Raw genomic sequence first — 6619 nt, 5'->3', positions numbered from 1 at the left:
TGAGCCCCATGTGGGACAGGGACTGTGTCCAACCCTGTTTTCGTGTACCCCGGTGCCTAGTACGGTGCTTGGCACATAGTAAGCACTGAACATAGTAAGCACTTAACAGAGAATCAGCATGGCTCAGTGGAAAGAGCACGGGCTTTGGAGTCAGAGGTCATGAGTTCGAATCCCAGCTCTGCCACTTGTCAGCTGGGTGACTGTGGGCAAGTCACTTCACTTCTCTGTGCCTCAGTTCCCTCGTCTGTAAAATGGGGATTAAGACTGTGAGCCCCACGTGGGACAACCTCATTCCCTTGTGTCTACCCCAGCGCTTAGAACAGTGCTCTGCACATAGTAAGTGCTTAACAAATACCAACATTATTATTATTATTATTATTAACAAATGTCACAATTATTATTACTAACAAAAAGTGAGTAAACTGGGGATTGAGATTGTGAGCCCCACGTGGGACAACCTGATTACCTTGTATCTACTCTAGCGCTTAGAACAATGCTTGGCACATAGTAAGCACTTAACAAATAGCAACATTATTATTATTATTATTCATGGGGTTAAGGAGTGGTGCTGGCAGTGGGTTTAAATTTCTATGAACTGTCATGAGATCAGTAATCTCTGAAAATGGATTAGCCTTTCTCATAGTATCCACTGAATTAAAGGATCCTTAGTCCCGTCTGTGCGGGGTTCTTATTATAGTTGGCAGCACTGCGAAGAGGAAGCCAATGAAGGGCATGTATGACACCAGGCTAATTAAGAAGGGCCTACATCCACACCTTACCTCTGCTCGTTGCTTCTTTCCATCATAGTTTGAGAGTTTTCTAAATGTAACAAAATCATCCTAGAGAATAGGAGAGCACCATGTGGTGTGATGCAATTCAGCCTTCTTTTGCCCTTCTCATTTGGCTTCCTACAATGCAGACCTGGGGAAAAAAATGGGGGAAAATCACTTCTGATTCAAAGGGACATTTCCAAAGCTGAGGTTCTCAGATGTGTGTGATCTATTATTATATTGATATATGATTTGAAAAAAAATGAGCTTGGGATCAGATCAAAATGAAGTCTAAAAAATGCTAGCCTGTAAAACACTCAGCTCTTGGCTAAAAGCAATCCGTGAACACAGTAGGGATTCATTTTAAAATAAACCCAGAGACTAGTCAGAATCAATGCAATTTGTTAAGCACTTACGATGGGACAAAGCCCTGCATTACTCCCTGAGAAGGCTATGTGGAGGTTATTTTACCCACGGCCCCTGGCACAGAAAGGCTCTAAATCTGAAGGAGAGTGAATTGGCACACAGAGAAAGATCAACAACCAACAAGAAGGAGAAAAGGGAAATGACTTAAGATGATGATGCCATTTATGTGCTGAAAACAGTGAAATTGACCCCAAGTCCTTATGACTTGTAAAGAAAAGGTGTTGGAGAATTGTGGCCTGGTGGAAAGAACTTGAGGCTGGGATTCAGAGGACCTGGGTTCTAATGCCGGCTCCACCACCTGCCTGCTCTGTGGGCTTACCTTCTCTGTGCCTCAGTGACCTCATCTACAAAATGGGCTTTCTCAAAACCTGCCCTCCTTCCTATTTGAATTGTGAGCCCCGCGTGAGACAAGGACTGTGGCTGACCTGATTATCTCGAATCTTCCTCAGTGCTTAGAACAGTGCTAAACACACAGTAAGCACTTAACAAATGCCACAATTATTGTTTTCCTCCATGCTGTTTCTCTTGATGTATTTCTCCCTTGAGGATCTTGGACCAATGATCCAAACTAGGAATGAAAGTAGGGCAAAAGATGACATGTCGCTTGTAAGTGTGGGGGTAATGACCTTCAGTGGTGGGCAAGGAAGTGCAGGAAAAGGCAGAAAACAGAATGACAAAGCTCAAGATAGAAATGCTTCCTCTTTGATCAAGTTTCACTTCAAATGTTATTTCCTTTTCCTAGAACCAGGTTTCCCCCTCCATGTGGTCCAAGGAAAGCAAAAGTTCTGTTAATAATTGTGACATTTGTTAAGCATTTACTGTGAGCCAAGCACCGTACTAAGCACAGGGGTAGACACAATATATGCAGATTGGACACAGCCCTTGATCTGCACGGGTCTCACAGTTTCCGTTTGTCTGTAGAATCCTGAATGCCTGTTCTTTAGCTGCCAGTTTTCCTCTGCAGATTTCCAGGGAGGGCATGTGATTTAGGAAAGAAAAAAGGTCAGTTGATGGAAAAAATGGCATAGAAATGTCTCCACAGGGCAAAGTTAAGAGGGAAAAATACCCCAGGAAAATATGCTGTTTTGGGCAAGAAGAGAAAAATCATCATGGTATTTAGGGAAAATGACATTCCTCAAAATCTTGCACTCCTGATGTTTCTGGGAAAACAACAGCTGTGTTTTCAGGGGACCATTCCTTTCCTTCCTGGTGCTTTCCAAGGTCCACTCATCTATGGGAATGAGCCCCATCACATTCCAACCCTTGGCAAGGGAGGCGCTTCCAAAATCAATCAATCAGTGGTATTTACCGAGAGCTTACTGAATGCAAAGCACTGTGCTAAGCGCTTGGGGAAGTCCAATGGTAGAAACATTCCCTTCCCCCCAAGGAACTTACAGGCTAGAGGGGCAGACAGACGTGAATATTAAGTAAATTATGGTTATGGACAGAAGTGCTGTGGGGTTGTGGTTGGAGTGAAAATCAAGTGCTCAAAGGGGTCAGATCCAAGTGCAAGGGTGATGCAGATGAGAGAGGGAGCAGGGAAAAGAGGGCTTCATTGGGGAATCGGGGAAGGATTCAAAGATAGCGAGTAAGTTGGCATCGGAGGAGCGAAGTGTGTGGACTGGCTTGTAGTAGGAAATCAGTGAGGTAAAATAGAAGGAGGCAAGCTGACTGAGTGCTTTACAGTGCTTCAACATATTAAATGATCTCGTCTCTGACACCTGCCTCCTGTTTGACCTCGGGCAAGTCACTTGCCCCCTCTTTGCATCAGTTTCCTCATCTGTCAAATGGGGATTATGTAATTGTTCTCTCTCCCCTCTTAGACTGAGCCCCACACGGGTCAGGGACCACGTCTGACTTGCTTATCTTATATAATAATAATAATTGTGGTATTTGTTCAGTGCTTACAAGCACTTTTGTAAGCACTGGGGTAGAGACCAGATAATTGGGTTGGATACAGTCCTTGTCCCACATAGGGCTCACAGTCTTGATCCTGTTTTACAGATGAGGGAACTGCAGCACAGAGAAGGGAAGTGACTTACTCAAGGTCACACAGCAGACAGGTGGAGAAGTCCGGATTAGAACTCATGATCGTCTGACTTCCAGGCCCGTGTTCTATCCAATTCACCGTGCTGCTTCTCTCTACCAGGGATTGGTTCAGTGCTTGGCATAAAGTAAACACATAGCAAATAACACAATTATTATTGTCGTCGTTATGCTGAATTTAGAGATATTGCATGTGTGAGGAAAATGAAAGCCCGGGAAGGAAAGTCGATCGGTGACTTCAGATGCATACCCTTAATGCCCCAAAATGCTGCAGTGTCAGATCCCAGGATTCCAAATGTGCTCTCCTGATGTCAGCCTAAATCTGCATCTTCCATTCTGCTGCTGGGCTCGCTGCTTAGTTTGCAGCAGTTCTATTTACAGCAGAAGCGGTTTGGGAAATCACAGTTTAAAGACTGAAACGGCTCTTGCAGACTCTCTCGGATCTTGTGGAATGAGGCCCTTACAAATACAATTTGCTAAGAGCAGGCTTGAGATGAAAGCAAGCACTTTGCTGCCTCCCCTCGCTATATCGCCAGCCCTGACCTATATTTCCTCCTACCTTTGATAGCTCTCCATCTGGATTTCCAGTCAGCATCTGAGAGTTGATATGGCTAAAACTGAACCCTTCCTCTTCCCGCCTGAATTCCCATCTCTGCCCAACTCTTCCAGAAGGGTCTCCAGCACCACCATTCACCCTCTTTCCCCTCCCATTCAAAAAAACATTTTTCAGGATACCACCCCTATCCACCCTCCCACACCAAACTTTCAGGGAAGCAGCGGGCCTAGTGGAGAGAGCACGGGTCTGGTAGTCAGAAGGATCTGGGTTCTATTACCCGCTCCGCCAGCTGTCTGCAATGTGGCTTTGGGCAAATCACTTAGCTTCTCTGTGCCTCAGTTACCTCAACTGTAAAATGGGATTCAGACTGTGAACCCCATGTGGGACAGGGACTGTGTCCAAACTGATTAGCTTGTATCTACCCCAGTGCTTAGAACAGTGCTTGACACATGGTAAGCGCTTAACAAATACCATCATTCTCATTATTAACAAATGCCATTTAAAAGAAAGCAATCTGAAAGCGGTTGACTTTTCTCCCTATCTTTCGCTCTTATTGCTTCCCATCCTCAGTCAATCTCCAAGTCTTCCTGTTTCTTTCTTTATTCTCTTTTATGGGTCTGCTCCTTCCTCTTCCACTGTTCTGGTCTCCCCTCCTTCCTCCCCCCTCTCCAGTTCACACACTCATTTCCTCCTGGCAGGATTACTACAACAGCCTCCTAACTAGGCTCTTTGTTCTAGTTTCCTCTTTCTCCACCCCATAAAGTGGAGGTCAGAGCTCATCAGTCCTCTCTCCAAAATCCCCATTGACTCCTCATTGTTTCTAATAATTATGTACTTGTTAAGTTCTTAATATATGTCAAACACTCTTCTAAGTGCTGGGTAATCAGGTTGGACACAGGCCCTGTCCCATATGGGGCTCACAATTTAAATAGGAGGGAAAACTGTTGAGGACGCTGAGGCACAGACAAGTTAAGTGACTTGTCCAAGGTCACACACAAGACCACTGGTGGCGCTGGTATTAGAAACCAGGTCCCCTGGCTCCCAGTTCCATGCTCTTTCCATACTGCTTCATGCTCCTAACCCTGTCCATGAGCTTCAGATCTCTGTCAGCTGGCTCCCTCCTATCTGCTCTTTCCTTTGACTCCATCCCAAAATGTGCTTTCTGTTTCTTCTAAGCCAACCTCCTAGCTATCATTTGCTTTCGACTTCCTCATCTCCACCCCATTCATCTCTCATGCCTTTCCCTCTTCCTGAAATGTCCGTCCCACTCAGCTTCGCCAAACACATCTCTCCCTTCCTTGGAAGTAACCTCTCCAGGAGGCAGTCCCTGATTAATTCCACCCTCTCCCCGCCCAAATATATCACCTCATTATTCAGCTCCTCAATCGGTGTGCAAGCAATTGGGAGAATACATCAGAATCACACATGACCCATTCCCTGCCTCCAAAGAGCTCACGATCTAGCAGGGGGAGGCGGACCCAATGGAAAGCACACCAACTGAGGCTCAGCTGGTACTTGGGGTCGATGATGCTTGCTTCCGCCGGGGAATGAAGCCAAGGAAGGAAACAGAAATAGGATAAGTGAAGTTGGAGTAAAGGGTGGGGAAATAGCAATGCCATGTGGTAGATTCAGAAGTAATTCGGGCAGGAAAAACTGTCCTGTCGTGAACCTTGAATGAAGTAGAACAAGTAGAACATGGGAACTTTTCTCTGGTTCCCTTTAACACCTCTTAGGAAGGAGTGAAAATAGGACAATACCAGCTATCATCTTTGTTGTTTATTTTAAAGAGGATGTCTGTTGGTCATGGAATCCTATTTTAACACCCTATTATCAACCTTACTGTCCCTACTTGCCAACCTCCTTTTCTCCCTCTCCCCAAAGGAGCTCCACAGAAGTCAGTCGGTTGTATTTATTGAGCACCTACAGTTTGCAGAGTATTGTATTAAGTGCTTGGGAAAGTACAATGGGGTCAGAAGACAAGATCACCTGCCTACAAGAAGCTTACAATCCTTTTGGGGAAAGAGACTCTAAAATAATTTACAGATCAGAGGAAAAAGAAGTAGGTGTTGTCTTCTAGTCTGGAAGCTTGTTCCTCTAAACCATAAGCTCACTGAGGACAGGGAATGTATCTAACACCTCTGTTGTATCGTATTCTCCCAAGCACTTAGTAAAGTGCTCTGCACTCACTGATATTATCTGTGAGTTAGTGCTTAAATAGTATGATATGGAGGTTATCATGTATAGGATTCCTAGGGGAAGTTGTGAGTGCCCAGGTATGTAGTTGGTGCCTGTTAATTGAAGAGAAATTAATTGGGGAATGGTTCCTGGAGAAGATGTTACTTTGGAAGGCCTTTGAGGATGATGAGAGACGTGGTCAGGCCGATTTGAAGGGGAAAGGAATTCCAGTTCAGGGGAAAGGTGAGAGCAAGGGATCAAAGGTCGGAAAGGTGAGAAGGAGGCACAGTGAGTAGGCTAGTTAGAGGGGGACACAGAGAGTGAGCTGGAGTGAAGAAAGTTGACAACTAGATGGGGGAGAGATGATTGAGCGTTAATCATTAAAGCCTGAGATCAGAAGTTTCCCCTTAAAGCAGAGAGGAATGGGTGATCATTGAAGGGATTTGAGGAGAAGGGTGATGCATACAGAATGAGGTTTTAGACAGATGATCTGGAAAGCAGAATGATTAATGGACAGGAGATGGGAGAGGCTGGAGACAGGGAGACTGGTTAGGAGGCTGATGCAGAAGTCAAGCCAGGATACCACAGGTGCCTGGACCAGCAAGGTGGCCATTTGGATGGAGAGAAGCAGGTGGATCCTGACAAG

The sequence above is a fragment of the Ornithorhynchus anatinus genome, chromosome 12 (assembly GCF_004115215.2).
Source record: "Ornithorhynchus anatinus isolate Pmale09 chromosome 12, mOrnAna1.pri.v4, whole genome shotgun sequence".
NCBI classification, from domain to species: domain Eukaryota; kingdom Metazoa; phylum Chordata; class Mammalia; order Monotremata; family Ornithorhynchidae; genus Ornithorhynchus; species Ornithorhynchus anatinus.
The sequence above is the reverse complement of the archived record's forward strand: the minus strand, read 5'-3'. Positions refer to the sequence as shown.